Source organism: Protopterus annectens, chromosome 12.part0 (genome assembly GCF_019279795.1).
Source record: "Protopterus annectens isolate FY-2018-M chromosome 12.part0, PAN1.0, whole genome shotgun sequence".
Lineage (NCBI taxonomy): Eukaryota > Metazoa > Chordata > Ceratodontiformes > Protopteridae > Protopterus > Protopterus annectens.
The window spans coordinates 776999104-777020024 of NC_056746.1; positions in this window are offsets into that span (position 1 = coordinate 776999104).

Here is a 20921-nt window from a genome sequence, read left to right on the forward strand (position 1 = left end):
GGAACCACTTGGGACATCGAGGCGGGCTGTCCCTGGGACCGGCTGGTGGGGGCCTGGCCCAACTGCAAGGGAGTGCGGGATGGAGCCGTGGCAGGGACCGGGGGTCCGGATGTCCTCAACAGTGCCCTTTCCACTACATCGAAAGCCGAGGGGGAGCCAGCTTCTCTAAACCCCGAGAGCCGACCCCCCACTCGGATCCGACGCAAGGATCGGAGTCGGAGCCGAAACCGTCGGATCCGAGAGACTGGTGCACTCCGACCTGGACGGAGCCGAAGACACACCAGCTCCCTCGGATCCGAGGCTCGGCCCTCAGCTCCGAGAGGTCGGGTCCGAAGTACCCGAAGCACTCAAGGGATGGGACGGATCCGAGGTGCGCCGACCCATCGGATCCGACCCACCCCCGGATCCAAATCTGCCCGGCGCCGACCGCTCCGAACCCGTGGTATGGGTCGGAGAAGGAGCCAAGGGGGCGAAAAAAGGGGTCAAAGCCCCTCCCGGATGGGGGGGGGCTAGGAGCACTCCCATCTGCATTTGGGCCTGGATGAATTTCCTCATCATCCGGTCCATATCAGCTTCACTCATTGAAAAGGTTGACCTGGAGGAGGCCACCGAAGCGGACCTAGAGAGCCGCCTCGGAGACCTCCTAGAAGGGCTAGCCTCCTCCTCCTCGGGTCCAGGAGAGAACCGAGGGGAGTGGAGCCGAGGAGGAGGAAAGCTAGAAGGCACAGGGGAGGCCCGCTTAGATGGAGGAGCCGAACTGGAAGTTTCGGCTCTCCGCTTGTGGTGCCTCTCCCTGTGCCTCTCCTTCTTCTCTCTCTCCCTAGAGGATTCCTTCCCCTCCGGCAACTTAGAGGGAGGTTGAGTCCCAGCCGGAGGGGGAGAACCCACAGCAACAGGTTGCTGAGTGGAAGGGGCAGAGGCCGAAGCGGTATCTGGAGGTAAAAGACCCGCCAGCACCAGCTTCGACCTCCGCTCCCTCAAAGCCCGGGGGTTGAACCCTGCACAAATGGTACAACCAGATGACAGGTGTTCAACCCCAAGCATGACCAAGAGTGTGGCCATCCGCTGGGGACAGCTTATGGCCACACTCGGTACATTTCGAGAAAACAGCCTTATGGGCTTCAGACATCACAACCCTAAGGCCTAACACAACACACACACAAACAAACTACGCAAAACCCGAGAATTATTAAATAAAAGAGAGAGGAAAGCCTAAACACACTCAACACTAACTATATCAACAACAAAAATAGAGATTTTTAAAACTTTTTCTGTCAAAAATTCTTATCTTATCTTCAACAACGCCAGGAGCTCTAGAATCCCGTAGCTACTTGAAAAGCGGCAAACGAAATCTGAGGTCAGTCAGGGCTTGGCAAGGGGTTATGGGTAAGAGGGAGGAGCTAGGAGCTCGGAGCCTAAGCTTTTGAATTGCCGGCTCGGATCCGAGGTCGGATCCGATACCCACAGGTTGCAGACGAATGAAGTCTGCCTACTTCAGATCATTTATTATTCTTTCTCCGTAGAACAAGTCATTTCAAACAGCCTCCGACAGTTTTTATCTATCATATACAACAAAAAGTAACTTTTAGTTATGTACTTACCATAACTTCGGATGTATGGGATCCATCTCGCCTACATTCATAGCTGATGGGTTCTGGCTCCGACTCGGCCACTATATACTAGAACGAAGTCTCTCATTGGCTGGGCTTCCCCTTATCCCAAAATGCACCACGCCTGCTTCCCCAGATCTTGTTTGTTCGCTTTCATACATTCATACAGGTACAGAAAACACATACCAATAACTGTAACCAACTAGAGCCCTTCCAGAGGAGAGCTCAGCAAGAGCAATATTTCCTCCAAATCCAAAAGGTAGGGGGAAGGAGGGTGGGTATGTATGAATGTAGGCGAGATGGATCCCATACATCCGAAGTTATGATAAGTACATAACTAAAAGATGTAATGGGATCCTATCTCGCCTACATTCATAACTGATGGGACAGCATCCCTAGCACCTAAATCCTGGGTGGCTCATTGAAACACACTCCTGAGAACTGCTGAACCAAATGAAGCTCTGCCTCGGGAAGCCACATCAACCTTGTAATGAGAAATAAAGGTGTGCGGAGAAGACCAAGTAGCAGCCGCACAAATATCATCTATTGAAACTTTGGAGTGAAAAGCTACAGAGGTGGCCATAGCCCTGGTAGAATGAGCTTTAAGTGGGAAAGGTAACTCTCTGACTGACTGGGAATAAATGAAAGAGATGCAATCCTTAATCCATTTGGCTATGGTGGTTTTGGCAACTGGTAGACCTAACCTATTCTCCGCAAAGGACACAAACAGTTGGTTAGATTTTTGTGTCTGACTAGTCCTATCTAAGTAAAAACGCAGTTGCCTGTGAACATCCAACAGGTGGAAGGTATATTCTGCTCTATTAGAAAAATTTGGAAAGAAAACGGGGAGCTCCAATGATTGCTGAATGCACAAAAGGGATGCTACCTTAGGCAAAAAGGATGGATTCAATCTGAGGGAAACTCTGTCTTTATGAAAAATCAAATAAGGAGGAGTAGAACAGAGAGCCTGGAGCTCTGAAACCCGCTTAGCAGAAGTTATTGCCACTAGAAAGGCAGTTTTCCACGACAGAAATTTTATATCACAAGTGGCTGCCGGCTCAAAGGGACGGGCAGTTAAGGAGGCCAGAACCAAATTTAAGTCCCAAGGAGGCACAGGATGAGCCATAGGAGGCCTGAGGAGCCAGGCTCCCTTAAGAAAGGATTTGCAAAGTCTGTTAGCCATTAAGGAAGGCTCTATGGAAACATGAAAATTAGATATAGCCGCCAGTTGAACTTTAATTGTGGAGACTGAAGAGCCTAAATGAAACAATGAAGCTAGAAATTCCAAGACCTGCGGAACTGGGGCCATAAGAGGATCAATGCCTCACTGTAGGGCCCAAAAGGCAAACCTTTTCCATTTGCTGGAATACAGCTTAATGGTGGATGGCTTGTGGGAAGAGGACAAAATGTACATCACTTCTGGAGAAAGAGAGTTATCTCTAACTAAGGATGGAAGTGGAGTAACCAAGCAGCCAGTCGCAACGACCAAAGGGACGGATGAGAGTGTCCCGACTGATGAGACAACAGGTCCGGCACTGGGTCCAGAATCCAAGGGCCCTGTACCGCATACTTCTGAAGGAATGGGAACCAAACCTGACGGGGCCAATGTGGGGCGACCAAAATCATGTGGCTCCCTACATGAAGAGCCTTCTGAATCACCCTCGGGAGAAGGGGGATCGGGGGGAAGGCATAAAGGAGACCGGGGGGCCAATTGTGGGCTAGAGCGTCCCTGGGAGACTGCCCCTGGGAGGGAGTCAGAGTGAAGAACTCTCTGCACTTCGCATTGTTGGGGCTGGCGAACAAGTCGTAACAAGGGAGACCCCACTTGGCGAAGATCTGCGCAGCCACTCTGTTGTTGAGGGACCACTCGTGGGGCGACAGGAGAGTCCTGCTGAGCCTGTCTGCAATCACATTGGCTTTCCCCGGAATGTGCGTGGCTACTAAGAAACGTCGAGTAGCTATGGCCCAGCGCCATACACTCATGGCCTCTCTGCAAAGGGGGTAGGACCTGGTTCCACCCTGCTTGTTTATGTGCCAAACTACCGACATGTTGTCGGATAGAATCACAATAGTACCTTGGGGGAGAGCCTGATGAAGTGCTTGCAAAACCAGAAGCACCGCTCTCATTTCCAAGATATTGATGTGAAGGTGCGCTTTGCAATCCTGCCAAGTGCCTTGGACAGACCTGTCCAGTTAATGACCCCCCACCCTATCTGGGAGGCGTCCATGGTCACTGTGGCAACAGGGGGCTGAAGGGCGAAAGGACGCCCCCGGTCCAGGTTGGACCAACGCAGCCACCAACGGAGGTCCCGACGACAACTGTCCGTAATCAGAACCAGGTGGTTCAGGGGAAGTTCTTGGTACGACCATTGAACCGATAACAGCCATTGCAGCACCCGCATGTGCAGCCTGGCTAACGGTACTAAGAGGATAGTTGCAGCCATCGTGCCCAATAACTGAAGAATCTGTCTGGGAGGAACTCGAGATTTGGGTAACAAATTTAGAATCTGTGATTGTAGAACCTGAATTCTTTCTGATGGCAAAAATGCCCGCATCCTTTTTGTGTCTAACTCTGCGCCTATAAAGGTGATACGCTGAGATGACCGCAGCACAGATTTTTCCCAATTGAAAGTGATTCCCAGCGAGAGACCCAAAGTTACTGTGGCCATCAGCGCTCGAATCAGTAGATGCTCGGAGGTGGCAGTGAGGAGCCAGTCGTCGAGACAGGGAAACACTTGGAATCCTAGACTTCTCAGGTGAGCTGTCACCACTGCCAGACACTTGGTAAACACCCTGGAGGCTGTGGTGAGACCAAAGGGCAGTGCACGAAACTGGAAATGACTGGTTCCTAGGTGGAAGCGTAAATGACTCTTGGACTCTTGACGTATCAAAATGTGATAGTAAGCGTCCTTGAGGTCTATGGAGCACATCCAGACATCTTTCTCCAATAACGGGAGAATGGACTGAAGGGTGACCATCCGGAACTTGGACTTCTTCACAAAACGATTTAATGAGCTTAGGTCCAAAATGGGCCTTACGTCCCCTGTCTTTTTTGGCACCAAAAATAATCTTGAGTAAGTTCCTGATCCGATCTGGTCGGCGGGGACGGGCTGGATGACCCCTTTGCTTAGCAGCTTTGAAACTTCTACGGCTGCTAGATCCCGTTGACTGGGTGGCATGTCCGGGATTCTCCTTGTAGGAGGAGGGGGCTTGAAAAAGGGGATGAGGTAGCCTCCGGTTATAATGCGAAGCACCCACTGATCCTTGGTTATAGATTCCCAAGCCTGTGGGTGTTTCGCAAAATGACCCCCGACTAGCTCCGGAGAAGCACAGCCAGGCCACATCCTAGGGATGTTGAGGGTAGGAGGAACCACGAAAGGAATTGCGGTCTCCAGAGTTACGGGGGCCTCTGCCACCTCTAGGGCGGCGTCTTCCTGAATTCCCCCCCTGCCTCTGGAGGGGGGGATCACTCGGTGGAGTAGAGAAGAACTTTTGGGATTTTCTGAACCACATTTTCCCTCCTCTCTGGGCCTTGGGGTAAGGTCTAGAGGGAGCGGAAAAACGGGACCCAACGGCAGTCAAGGTCTTGCCCTCCTGCTCGCACCGAGTAAGTGTCCTTCAACCTTGGGCCCAAACAAAGAAGACCCATCAAAGGGGGCGTTGGCGAAGGAAGACTTAAAGGCCTCCGCGAGTGGACACAAGTGTAACCAGGCTTGTCTCCTAAGAGCCACTCCTGTGCCCGCTGCTCTACTCGCCCCTTTGGCTGCATAGGAAATGAGCCTCATGGACGAGTTGACAATAGAAGATAGGGTAGTCATCTGGGCGCCTACGGTCTGGGCTAACGCCTCAGGAAGATTACCCGCAAGAGACTCTCCTAACTCCTTGAGGAGGTCCCTTTGGAGCCTTGTAAAATGACAGAGATAGTTCAGCGACCGCAGGGTAAAGGTCGCTGAAGAAAGGGTACGCTTCCCGTACCTATCCATGCTCCTGGAATCCTTATTAGGAGGATGAATAGACGTTGAAGCCTCTGCCACGTCCTGCTGAGTGGCAGATGCCGCCACCACCATAGCATCAACTGCAACACCCTTAGTGAGGAATTCCTACTGGGGAGGGGCTGAAAGAAACTTATTAGGTCTGGCAGGCACCGGTTCCACTGTATCAGGATGTTCCCACACCCTCCGAGAGATTAGATCTAATAACTCGTCGAAGGGTGGAGACACCTAGCAGGAGGAGGGCTGGTCCCCGAAGGCCTTGAGGAAGACTGACTCCTCAGCGGTAGGGGTTTTGGATTGCCAATCGCCTCTCTGTCTCAAGATCTCAAGGATATCCGAGAAGGAGCCGTCATCCGAGGACGATTTTGGGGACCCCTCTGCATCATCGAGGTCAGTATCTGAAGTGACGGACTCATCTTGGGGATCAACGTGCTTCCTCTTGCACAGTTTCTTCCTTGGGGGTTCATCCGAAGCAGATTCAGAAGGACCCCCGGAAGAAGGGAACCCTCTAAGGGGGTATCCTCAGGCCCCGGGGCCCCACTGTCGTGGGAAAGAATGTCTCCAGAGGCACCAGTACCCAAAACTTGGGACGGTGAGGTAGAAACCTGCTGAACCGGCAAGGTCATGGCCAGCGCACTCCTCATGGCCTCAAAAGCAGGACCTCCAGACTCTGCAGAGGGCACTTGCTGAGAGACCACAGCGGTACCGGGAATACCTGCGGCCGATGCTCCGAGGGGAAGACTGGGCATCGAAAAGGCGAGCTCCACAGTGTTACCCTCGGCCCCCGCCGAGGAAGACCCGGTACCAAACCCTGACACTGAGGACAGGGTAGGAATGAAGGTCGGAGCAGAGAAAGTCCGAGGGGGTCCCTGCCCCGACTGGACGATTCCGCTGCGTTCTACCAGCACCGACTCCAACGGCTCCAAGGAGGTCGGAGGAGGAATCAAATGCACAGAATGGGGAATCGGCTCCGAAGCCGAGTGGGCTGGAGCCGAGATCATTTTAGTAAAAACTGGGGACTGGAACAGCCTCTGGATAACCCTATCCACATCCGAATCCGACAACCTAGAGGATTTGGAGGAAATAGACTGGGGTCGAGAAGACTTCTGCCTCGGCTCCGATAAAACAGGGGATCGGCTCCGAAAGGGTTCCAACACTATCGGACCCGAGACCGGAACCATTTGTAAGGGTGTCGGCGCCGAAGGCGGCTCCGGGGCCGAGGGGGAAGAGTCTGAGCTGCACACCTCCAACGGCTCCGAGACCAAAGGAGCCGAAGTAGGTGATTGGCCTCTCGATGCACTAACCTGCGGCTCCAACACCAATGGAGCCGAGGAAAGAAGCACAGAGGCAGACCCTTCAGCCACCGGCTCCGAAGCCATTGGAGCTGAGGAAGAAGAAGTCGATTCTTGTTTCTTAGATGTCGGGTCCGACGGACTGGTCGGAGCTGACGATCTATGCTTCTTGGGTGTCGGGCCCGACGGACTGTTCGGAGCAGACAATCTATGCTTCTTGGGTGTCGGGCCCGACGGACTGTTCGGAGCAGACGATCTCTTCTTTTTAGAAGCTGGAGATGAAGCCAACGCTTCCTCAAATGAAGGCTTAATAAGACCTCTAAGTATCAGCTTGTTTTTTCTTTCCTGTAGGATCCTGGAAGAAAAAGCGTGACAAACACTGCAAGTATCCTGTAGATGTTTAGGCCCTAAACAGTACACGCAGACAGCATGGCTGTCTGTAATAGACATTTTATAATTACATTTAGCACATTTTTTAAATCCTGATTTCTGCTCCTTAGACATACTGAACACAGTAGAAACAGGTAACAGATAGCTAGAATACACAGAAGTAAACTAATATATAGGCTAAAGCCCTCTAACTTAAACGGGCTTGGCCCGATACAATAGGTAAAACAAGAAACTATTTCAGTCACACAACAAGAAAATGATCACACAATAAGGGCAAAGGCCCTCTAACTTAAACGGGCCTTGCCCAGTACACTAGAAGCTCGAAAAAAATATAAAATTCTAACTTTCACAAAAACTGACCACAAACGCTCACAAAGCTGTTAAAACAGCTGTTTGTTTAAAAGCCGACAGAAACCCTAGCCAAAAAGACCAAAAAGGTCAAGAAAATACACTTAGCTCCAGCCAAGTCGAGACCACGTCCAGCTTGAAAAGTGGCAAACGAGATCTGGGGAAGCAGGCGTGGTGCATTCTGGGATAAGGGGAAGCCCAGCCAATGAGAGACTTCGTTCTAGTATATAGTGGCCGAGTCGGAGGCGACGGATCGGCTCCGAACCCATCAGTTATGAATGTAGGCGAGATAGGATCCCATTACATCCTACAAATAGCCAAAGGTCACACCATACAGAATTTGATTTTCCCAATGGTTGGAAACTCCTGCAAGAGGGATGCAGGACCTCACCAGTTGTTCCTCTCAGTTAGTCTCAGTGATGGATGTAATACAATAAACAGCAGTAAATGCTAGTTCTGCAACTTCAGAAAAAAATCAACAATAAATACAGTGAATGCTAAAATTCACTACAATACTATTAAAACAATATTGTAAGGAGCTTTGGGTCATTTCCAGCCTCTCCACACTGCTGCTTCTTATATTTACCAGCTCTGGGATCACTGTACCTTGCAATACAAGAAATACTCATACTGCAATGTCAGACTTAGCATACATTCTCCCATATCCGCACAAGTCTCACTGATCTGAGGCTTGCAATTATACTTCTTGGAATTTCATACTGGACCTGTGAAGTCTACGTCATGCTTACTAAGAATGCATTCCTTACTGCTAACAATGGGACAGTAAAAGTGTGATGTGCAAATGTATTAAAATACTCTACACAAACACTAACCATTTGAAGACACTGGTAAGCAGACATGATCTCACAGATCTTACCTGAGGTTCTTTGAACACTCATCAGGATCACTGAACAAGACAGAAAAGCACCTTTGACACAGTCCTAAAAACAGGTCCTCACCTGCATAAATATGCATGACATCTAAAAGTGCTTTGTCAGAAGACCACTCAAAGGATCCTCAAGCCCCTATGGATAACAAAGTATGCCAAATCTGGAATTACTCCTGCCTCTGACAACTCAGTAATCCAATACACTGGTACTGTACTAAGTTGGATAAGGAACAACATGGTACTACTTGTATCCTACAGCCAAAATAACGTACAGCCAAAATAACAGAATGTTCAGGATACTAGAAAGATTAAACCATCCAGACAACTTTAGACTAGCCAATGTTCATGTGGGAGAGAAAGATGTATAGCTTTCCACACTGAAAAAGATGCAGAGATAAATGGTGATGCTCCACAGTTCATTATATTTTGTAAGATACCGTTGCCCTCACAGCACTTTCCAGTGATGGCACCCTAACATACAGGAAAGGTAGCAGGCTTTGAAGCCACTGTATGCTAAGGTAGGTTGAGTATGTATATGTATGGAGGGATTAGAGATACTTTTGCAGGTGATGGCCTTCAACTCTGTCCTCAGTGGGTAATAAGAGGACTGCCGGCACCCCTGCACATCTTTTTAAGCAGGTAAAAATTAGCACATATCTCAAAGTAACACCTAAAAAAAATAAATAAAATGACAGTGGTTCTCTATACTTTTTGCTGTCTTAATAAGAAGTATAACACAAAGGGTTTTCTGAAAATGGAAGGTGTATCACTGTTACCGGGCTAAAGTACCCATTTAGAATTCACCAACTTTCAGGGTAAAATGCCTTTCACTTCATCAGACAGTTCAGAAGTAAGGTGTACAATACAACTCCAGTCTTTTTTTGCACAAGGCTATTCAATACAGACCATAAATCAAAACTAACAGGAGACCTTGCACCCATCAATAACACTATCCATTGCATAACTAACTGGCTATTACTGAAGCTCTTCTCTGAGCCTGGAAAATCACAAGACTTTGTAGGTCACTCAGGAGAAATAGTAGTCAAAATAATGAAATGCAAAATGTGTTGTGTTACTTCAGCTACTCTGCAACTGATATGGACAATTAGACTTCTCCTTGCCTCTACCCGCTCCATTCGCCCTGCGGGCTCACTCTGCTCCCCTACCCTGCCCCTAATTCCCACTTGTCTCCACTACTCCTACTTTTATTGCAACCACTGCCCACCCACTCAAGACAACCATTCAGTCAAAGCCTTCCCCTCTTTACCCCACCTCCTTTCAGTCAACCATCGAATCAAAGCCTTCCCCTCTTTACCCCTCTCCTTTCACCCACAGTAATTAACTCTATCACTCTTTCACTAACTCCTCTCACCCACAGCTCTTCTCTCCAACTACAAATCCTCCCATATTAAACTACCTTTTTCTAACCATGCTTTCCTTACTATTCCTAACACTCCAAACCATCTCCCTCCTACTACTACTAACAACGTTATACCATGCCAGCTCCTATACCTCCAATCAGCTTCCACACACTACTCCTTACCATACTCCGACACAAAACCATCGCTTCTCTCACACAAATTATTTCTTTTTCATCTCCTCCTCTCTGTTTCAGCTCAACCCTCTGCACCTTTTTAATCCTAAAATGATTTCCACTACTGCTAAGACACTTACTCTTAAACAAATACTAGACCAACCAGAATACCCTAAAGCCAAACTAAAACACACTAAAATAACTTCCTTCAATAACCTCATCTTGGGTCTCTCTTAGATAAATAAAAGTTTATCTAATCGAACGCTCACATGAGCGAAAATTGCAGAACTCGAAACCGCAATTGTGAGATTGCGGTACAGTGAAGATGGGAATATTTGCCCTTTCCTCACTGTAGTGGGAATATATATTTAGCGGGGGTGTGGGAGGCGCAGCCCCCCACAATTGCAGTTTCAAGTTTCTGGATTGTTGCTCATGTGAGCGTTTGTTTAGATAAACTTTTGTTTATCTAATACAGACCCCCTCATCTTAGCTGGAGACATTCACTCCAACCCCGGACCTAACCCACAAATAACAATTACCCTCCCCCTTTCTCTAACCTTTCATCCCCCTACTCAATACTCTTAAATTTTCACACTCAGTGCCCACAGTCTCAATAACAAAGCACATCAGTTTCAAGCATGGCTAAGTCATAACCAACATGACATTGTAGCCATCTCTGAAACTTGGCTCAAACCCTACATCTCTGACTCTGAAATCCTACCCCTCTGGATTTCACACTCTAAGATGTGACCACCCAAAGAAAAAAGGCAGAGACGTTGCATTAATCTATTCTAATGTACTTACCTTAATTCCCTTACCAAACCCCATTCCTAAATTCGCCAATGCAGAACTAACAGTCGGTCTATTAAATAAGAATAATCACAAAAGCCTCTATCATACCCTTTATATCTCACCCAGAAATAACATCTCAACCCTTGAAGACATACTCCAATGGGCCTTAGCTGAAATTAACCTTGAAACTTACATACTAGGTGATGTAAATATAGACTGGAATAAAATCAACAGTCCCATACCCTCCCTGTCCATTAACCTCTTTAACTTTACTCAAGTTACTCACTCCATCACCAGACCCAATAAAACAAATTCCCAGGATCCACTTTTGACTGGATCTTAGTCACCCATCCAAATAAAATGGCCAACTCTGGCACTATCCCTGACTCTATTAGTGAACACCTTCAACTTCCATTTTCCATGCAACCACCTCCCATCCACACCAATATCAATATATTCAGACCCGCAACCAAACAAATGAATTGGAAAATTCTAAAAACTCTTCCACTCGATAAAGCCACAGACCACTTTAACTCTACTTTTCTAGATGCTCTAAATTCCCTAGCTCCACCAAGGAAAAAAAGAATAAAAACTATAACTGCCCCTTGGCTAACCAAAGAAACAAAGCAAATTATGCATCAAAGAGACAAATCCTGGAAGCTTTACCAAAAGAATAAACTTCCTGAAACCCTTTTCCAATATATATAGCTCCTTAACTTTGCAAAAAAAAAAAAAAAAAATCTTCAAAGACAAAAAATCCTACTACACTAAGCGCCAGTCCAACCATCCCCAAAACTCTAGGCTTTTTTGGAACTCCATAAACTCACTCCTCAACCCAGGCTCCAAAAATAACCCCTGTCCAGACCCAAGTAAACCTGACCTAGAATTAGCCTCACAATTCGACTCTTTCTTTACAGAGTCAATATCCGACCTAACGAAAACTTTTCCCAACAATGGACCCATCTCTCCTACATTCCCCCTCATCTAAGTCCCCAAATAATTTCTCCTGATGTTTGAGCTTAAACCTGTCTCCACTAACTACATAAAAAGACTTCTATCCAAACTTAAATACTGCTCCAGTGCACCTGACAGCATCCCCTCTTCCTTTCTCAAGTCTGCTGCCAATGGTATAGCTCTCCCAATTAGTATCCGAATTAATACATCCATAAAGGAATCCTATGTTCCTAAACTCTGGCGTTCCACCTTTATTCTTCCTCTCCACAAGGGAGGCAAAAACATTGATATTTCAAACATCTGCCCTATAGCTCTTCTCTCCCCAAACTCCAAAATCCTAAAAAAATGCATCCACCTCCAACTTATGCCTTTTCTGACTAAAAAAAACAACTTCTTACCCCTACCCAACATGGATTCCAACCAGGACATAGCACCAAAACAGCTCTACTCTCATTCTTAGAAACTGTCAATCAAGTCCAAGATTATGGGAACTTAGTATCCACAGTTCTCCTAGATCTCTCTAAAGCATTCAATACTTTTTCCCATAAGCACCTTCTAAGTCACCTCTCAAACCTAAATCTCTCCCAAAACACACTTTCCTGGTTCTCAAGCTGTCAGATGGATCTCAGGCTGTGAAATGGAAAAAAGGCACCTCGCCTTTCTTACCCACCCCTAATGGAGTACCACAGGGGTCCATCCTTGGACCAATGCTGTTTAATATCTTTAACAATAACTTTCACTCTGCTATTCCTAATGCCAAAGCCATCCAATAAGCAGATGCCTCTACACTTGTCTTCTCTGCCTCTAATCTCCCTGAATTCCTATCTAAAACCCAGACTGCCTTCTCAACTACTGAGATCTGGATGCACCAAAATCACCTTTCTCTCAATGCTAACAAATCTAAAATACTACTACTCACACCCTCAACATCTTTCTCTTTTGATAAAAATTCCTTCCAAGTCCTTAGCCAAAGCAACTCTCTGATCGAAGCTGTTCCCTTTGCCAAACTACTCGGTGTAACTATAGACGAACACCTCAAGTTCGACATCCATATTCGGCAAAATATAAAGAAAACCCACCAAAAACTAGGTATGCTATAAAGGAACAACCACTTCCTCTCTGCTTCTACCAGGCATACTCTGGCCTCTTTTACATCCTTCCCTCCCTTCTGTATGGCACCCCACTACTAACTAACCTATTCTCTTCCATCACCTCCAAACTTGAAAGCGGTTATAGCAAAATTTCAACATTTGCCACCAAAGCCAAACATTCCACTCATCACTGTGTTACCCTCCAATCCCTCAACTGGTTAGAATTCACAAATTACCTGGACTTCCTCCAGCTCACTACAGCACATAGACTAATATTTAATCCAACCAAATGCCCCGTTCTAACACCTTTCCCCCATACACCCCAAATAGAACTCTCGGATCTGAACACCAAAACTTAATTACTGTCCACAAACCTAAATGCCCTGCATGACAACTTCTCCTCTCCTTAGGTAAGAAATGGAACTCTCTCCTTCCACAGTAAGGACAATGTCAAACACAAACAACTTCAAAACTCAGCTTTACACCTACCTCTCCTCTAAATGGAAATCTAACTGCATTCTCCCTACCTAGAACTCTTTAAAAAAAAGCCCCTGGGAGGATATCCTCCTGAGTTCCTAAGCACCTTATAGCTGGCTATAACCTTCTACAGCTAATTCCCATATGATCTTTCACACTCTGTAAATAGCTTTTGACTTTAACTGTTTGAATTTGTTAAAATGTATCTATACATCTTTTCACAATAGGCAATATTGCTCATGCTTTGTATTTGATATGTATTTGCACTTGTACTTTTATTTTTACTAGACTGCTATCTTTACCGTAATCTGTTTCCTGGATCTTTTCTCCCCAGGCCTCCACTGAAAACGAGCTCTCTGGGCTCAGTGGACTTCCCCAGTAATCAAACTGGAAATAAATAAATAAGACTTCCAATAATAAATAGGTATAATGCACACTGTTGATTCAACAGTAATTGTCTAGACTAAATGGTGAAATTTATAGGCAGAGGAAACATTACGGAGTACTTTTTGCACATCATTAGATGCATCTATCACTAAACCACCATATTTGTCAAATCACAATACAGTATTATTTTATATCAAAATAATAGCTAATTTCATATGCAATACTTCTATGTTTAAAAATTTCCCCAAACAGCAACCTCCCCAAAATAATGTTTTCCTTACATTCAAGCCATGCATGCCCCCAGTATGTCACCCATTGACAGTTTTGTTAAATTCTGTAACTAACTGATAATTGCATCAGAAACCATGACTCTGTTCTTAAATCTCCTACTGTATTTGTGTGCAACAAACTCCTGAGGTAGAAGTGGAGAGTAAAAAGACTACACTATAGGAAGTAAAAGTCCTATGTAACTTACAAATGGTGATCAACTTCAAAAATTAAAAAAAGAACACCACTTTCAAAGGATCAGTAACTTGCTTATGTAACACTGAAGGGTCAAATAAGGGTTAAATCAGTGAATGCTTAGAAATGCGAAATTTGTTTTATCGACCTCATGTAAGCGAAAGCTTACAATCTTGAAGACTCAGAACAGCAATTTTTCCCCAGGGAAAAAAAAATCGCTGTTCCAAAAAAGAAGGAAAAAAACTTTAAAACATTACATAAAGTGTGTGTGTGTGGGGGGCTGCGCCCCCCCCCCACCCCTGCTACTTAAATATACCAACTCCGAGATTGCAATACAGTGATGAAAACGGCAAAATACTGAAGGCAGCCAAGCGATTTCTTTCCCAGGGAAAGAATTTGCTTATATGCCATTTCAGTATTTTGCCGTTTCTCACTTTCAAGTTCGATCAAGACGCATTTGAAAGAATGCTTCTTCGATCATCTAATATGGAACTAAACTGAAGACTATACTCTGGATTGTAGTATCCCAGAAATCACAGTAATACAAGCCACAACATAATGTCAATGTTTTAGTAAAAAAAAAATGTATATACAGCCTCAACAGATTTAGACAATTAGATTTATAGTGTGACCCTTCCAGTCTTATCTTCTAGTCAACATGAAGCAGCACTGGGCAAAATGAAGAACACTAGTTCCATAGGTCTTGAGAAAATCTTTCAAACTTTCCTCTGAGTCATAAAAATGTAATTTAGCAAGGGGATTAGGATACAGGTTGGATGGATGGAGCAGTAGAGGAGCAGCTGTACTAGAATACGCTGATGAATAAAGATTCAGATGAAAGCATACTCAACTCATCTGCTACTCTATGACCCCATCCTTCTACTCTATGGTCATGAGCTTTGGGCAGTGACAGAAACAAAAATATCATATTTACTTACAACTGGTAGAAGTAAGGTCCCCTTTGCAGTGTAGCTGGGCTGTCTGCATGATAAAGTAATTAACATGGCAATTTGGGAGGAATGCAGCCACTGCTCCTGAGGTATACAAGGCATGACCCACTGGGAGAAGATCCTGGTGGACACATTTGAAGGATACCTCACCTTGCCTGTGATCTCTGGGGATCCCCTTTTTTAATTTCTTCAAATGTTTTGGGTTTCTAATACCATGACAGCAATGGACCCCACTCCTAAGTCAGGGTACAACCAAAGATCATGACATTAGTATTGCTTCAGTCTTTGTTTGCTAAGAGTGCTCTTCTCAGCACCCACAATTTACTCAGAATTGCCTCCTCCCACAGTTCATATCATGGAAATGTTCAATAATGATATAGAAACCTCAGACCCTGGATCCAACCCAGTTTGGTTTCATCAAGGGCAGGTCATGCCTACTCAACCTGGTGGACTTCTCTGAGAAGGTGAACAAAGCAATGGATGTGAACCACACTACCTACCTTGACTTGACCATGGAATTTGACACAATACCCCATCCATTGTTGACAAATGCAAGAGGTTAGGTACAAACCTGTATGTCACCCAGTGGATAGCAACTACTTCACAGACAGGACCCAGGAAGTTAGAAATGGGGAGTCCACCTCTAAAAAGAGGCCAGTCACAAGTAGAGTCCCTCAGGGATCAGTCCTTTCACTGCTCCTTTTTGGCATTTACTTCACCGAAGTCAAGGCCAGTGCCAATGGTCTCTGGCTGACTAAATTTGCAGACAACTGCAAACTAGGAGTCATTATTGAATCCCACACTGACACAAATGTTCTCCAGGAAGGACAGAGACAGACAAACAACTGGTGTCAGAGTCATGGACTAAAACTAAATGCCAAGAAATGGCTAGAACTTTCCAATCATCTCACCTACACTCAACTGACTCTAGCACATAAACTCATTTTCAACCCCCTTCTATGTCCATCCCTTTCCTCTGTCTTTAAAATGCACCTACCCAACAGAGTACCAAGATCTAACAACCAAAATCTAATAGAATTGCATAAACCTACTCACCCCCCCAGGTAAAAATCTCCTATCCTATGGCCTAGCACATCTCTGGAACTCCCTACCCCCATCCATTCGTATCATCTCTAACCACTTCACTTTCAAAAAATCTCTTCACTCTCACCTAATATCCCAGTGGGAATGCTCCTGTTCTCATCCATCATAATATAAACTGGCAAACTCTCTTTTTCCCTTTCTGCTAACTTCCTCTACTGCCTCTCCTAACTCATACTCTCTCTGCTTGTTTTAACCAAACTTTTTATAAATTGTATTATGTGTCATACTTTCAAGCTTAGTCAAGATCTAGGACCTCTCAGTACTTATATAGAAATGTTTTCATTACCAGCATTATATCTTCTGAAACTTTCATCACCTGTCTGTACTAACTTGAAACATTATGCTTTAAACTGCATCACTTGAACATATTGTAATATAACCTAAAACCTACTTGTAACCTGGTTTCTCAAGCCATACTACATGAAATGTCTTGCTCTAATTTGTTCACTTGTAAACATTGTAATCTAATGTAAAACCTATTGTAACCTTCTTTCTGGAGCTTTTCTCCCCAAGACTCCATTGAAAACGGGTTCATCTTGGCCCAATGGACTATCCTGGTAAACCAACTGCAAATATATAAAATAAATAAATAAAATGCATAACAGTATCCTTTGGGACATCATCCACCCTTGGTAACTATCATAATTGACAACCCCCCCCCCCCCGAGAGTCAACTCAGTAGTCAGGGACTTGGGTACACAGACGTTTATCAATCCTTTGACCATCAAGTGTCTACATGAGTGAGGAAATCATTCTATGCTGCACAACTTATAAACAAAGGTATGGCATCTAGGTCTAAGGAAGTCTTGCTCCACTGTACTCAGCATTCATCAGACCTATCATTCAGTACAATGTCACCTTTGGTATGTACCTAACCAGGAATATCCAACAACTGGAACATCCACAGATTCCTCACTAAAGGTTTATAGGGCGTACGCATGTCCAATGTAGACTACCTCAAGACCTTATCTCTGCATTCAGTCTCCTACAGCCTGTTGAGGAGAGATCTATGCCTGGCATACAGGGCATTGTCAGACCCCACTCTGACGGACCTCCTGCATATCCACACAACAAACAGCAGCAGAATTACTCATTCTAAAGACTTAAACTTCGCCTGTGATATAAATAGGACCTGCTGCAGAGACAGGTATGTATCCCAGAGACTACCCCATCTCTGGAACAGCCCCCCCCATCCATGTGAAACAGAGTTCCTCCCTAACCCAATTCAATTCTAAATTGATTAACTAGATGGGGAACAGGAAATTCATCACTGGTTTGGCAGCTGTCTCTCTAAAGGACACAGGCAACCTGCAATGGTTCATCTCCCAAGCCTCTGCTTACACTTATCAAGGGTACCAGAACTTGTCAGAGATTTGGGATGTACAGCTAAGGCTTAGAAAGGCACTTGTGGTCTTTAGCCTAGTAAACACCTATGAACCTATATGGGATTACATGTATTGGTGCCACATTAAAGTATGACTGCAAATTATTTTTTTTTTTTAGTCTTGCTCCTTCTACTAGTATTGGAACTGTCTGGGTATCTTTCTTCCACACTGCTTTCATATCCTGCTACTTCATGACTTTGTGCCATTCACTACATAAGACACTATACTTAGAGTGTAGCCATTTCAATGATTAACCTACTTTTGTCTTTTTTTTTTCTTGGACTACTATATCTAGTCTTCTTGCATCTTTTTTTTTTGAACTGTTGGTGATCCCACTTCATATGAACCTCATCAGTGCCAATAATACTTTGTGCTTCATGTTTCCAGCTACTTTCAACACTGCAGTGTTTGCACAGTTCCCAGTGCAACAGTGTTGCCGTTTTACTGAACTTCTAAATATACACAACCTCAGACATGAGCACACCACATCCAGCGATAACAAGTGCAACTGTTTACAGATCTGTTTTACAAAACCTGCATGTGTCCGTTTCTCACACTTTTCCCCTACATATATCAAACCAGCATATTCATAGCCCACTATCTTGGGCCAACATTATTAACCTTTCATCTTGTGGTTTAAATTCACTTCTCTTTAACCAGTCAACATGTGGTTATTCTAGAAGTTCTTTATACTTGCTACTATAATTGTGGACTTTGCAATTTTTTCTTCTTGTCTTTTTCTTTTTATTCTGCTCCTTTTCTTTATATTTTTTCTTTTGTTTTTTGGTACGTTCAGTTACTGACAGATTCAGGTCTACTTCTGGTTTTGTTTCCATTCTGACATTTTTGTAAAATGTTCCTGCTAAACTAAGCAAAGATGTGACCTTAGACTTATGTTCATCATGCTTTAGATCTTTCACTATGTTTGGATCAGTTGAGGTCAGCAAATATATATGCAGTCCTACAATTGCAGACTTGTAAATGGAGTCAACTTCAAGGAGGCGCTTACTTCTTTCAGAGTGAGGAAGTATAATTTTGGTATGCATTGTTTTTTTTTGTTTGTTTTTTTTTATATATCATATGAATGATGCATTTTACTTGTTTTCCTGTCCAACTGATTCAATGCTGTTTGGGGCCAGACAATCACACCAAAGCTGCAAGTTAGAAAAGAAGAGCACACTGAAGCGTAGCTTGGACTTTATTCTAGATGTCAAGGCAGTTTTTACCAACAGCTTTAGTCTTCTGAAGTATCACTTATTGAGGTTTGTTCTAACCTGCTCTTCACTTACTGCCAACTTTTCATCTATTCGGTCACACGACACAATACTTGATGTTGCGTTAAAACATAATATGAACATTGCCACTGTACACTACATTTACAATGAGAATAGGGCATGATTTTTCAAAATTTGAAATGTCGAGTTGGAAGTTCCCCAATAATCTGTTCTTGGTCCCATGTTCTTTTGGCCACTGATGTCAGAGTTCTCAGTATGTGAAAGCACCTGGATACGTACATTTGCTGATATTAAGGTGGGAGGTATAGTTACAAATATGTATAATCATAATAAATTGCAAAATTATATACATATTTTATTCAGGTGAATCACACAAATGGGAAGAAATTTGATGTCAAGAAATGCAATGTGATGCATTTTGGTTTTAGAACCATCCATTATCCTTTTGCCCTGAATACTGAAATTTTAACCTTAGTTAAGTTCAGTGAGAGATTCAGGATAGATGGTCGATGATGTCTTGGACTTTGATGATCATGTCAAGACAGTTGTGAGGAAGTGCTATGGTCTTTTACAGGGCATATTGAGGAGTTTCAGTAGTAGAGAGAGAGAGAATGAAGTCTTGATTTCACTTTTTAACTCTACCATAAGGCCTATTATGGAATGCGGGTCTTTCAGTTGTTATAGTGCTTGGCAGATAGACTTGAGAGACTCTAGTATACAGTCCCTAGGCAAGTGTGAGGATGGAAAACCTTGGTAATACGGAAAGACTGGAGACTCCTTCTGTGTACTCAATTGGCTATAAGCTTTTAAGAGGTGACTTAATTTTTTTGTATAGATCACTAAGAAATGAGGCATTAGCAGCCTCTCTTGGGATTACATTTTTGGGTACAGTATTCAATGTCAAGAATAACACTCTATATGCTAGTAAAAAAAGGAAAAAGCACAAAGCTAACACACAGTAGACGTTTATTCACAAAAAGAACGAAATGGTAACTGCTTTCACAACTAACGTTGCTTCATCAGACAACACTATAAAAACAACCCAATTCCTAAATAAGCACATGTAGAACCAATTAATTAAATTTGACCAATGAAATAAATGTCAATTAAGTTCTTGACTCTTACTAGCAAGACAATATAAAAAAGCATAATCAGCATGGTAACTGTTAATATACACAAATAGAAATAAAAACATTTACATAAAAACATATGTAGACATTATATAGAAAACTACTGTGTAACCTAAGTGATTAAATAAATAATAAAAAACCTACTTAAACATATCAAACAAAAAGCCATTCAAAACTTAAATTAGTGCTTAAGTCGTCTAGCCTTTAAAAAGGGGATCAAAGAAGTAGTGCCATTTAGGCCAGGATACTTCTCAGCATTAAGCTTCAGTATCAATTTCTGTTCTTGACCCTCAGTGAAGTTTTCTAAATCACCTCCTCTAGGATTCCTATAAATATTTTGCTGGACTAAGAACCTAAAGGAGTGAGAACGATCATTAGACATAACATGATTAGCTAATCTAATCTGATATGAATCGTTTTTGTAGTAACATTTACTTCAAACCAACCAGAAGGAATACATTGTTGCATAGATCCAGTATGCACCCAAGACACACTCCTAGGAATGTGCTGAAGGGTCAAGTCTTCAGGACGCTATGGCTGCATAGTAGGGATGAGGATGCAGTCTTCTCTCAGCTTTTCCCGGTTGGAGGTCGCCACAGCGGAACTCCGGTCCGCTAATGATTGGCAGTAGATTTTTATGTGCTGGCTTGCCGGGCCTAATGCACAACCTTCAACGAAGGAACGCCCATTCATGCATGTCGACACACAGAAGACGCTCTGAGAATCGAACGTGCAACGTCTAACTGTGAGGCAACAACGCTACCGCAGCATCATCACCGCAGTATGAGGATGCAGTAACAGCGTTAAATAATTTGAAAATTGAGTTTATGGATAGAGGGTATTCTAGTGCGGACATTGATCAGACTATATCTGATGCTTGGAAATTGAGAGGTACTAGG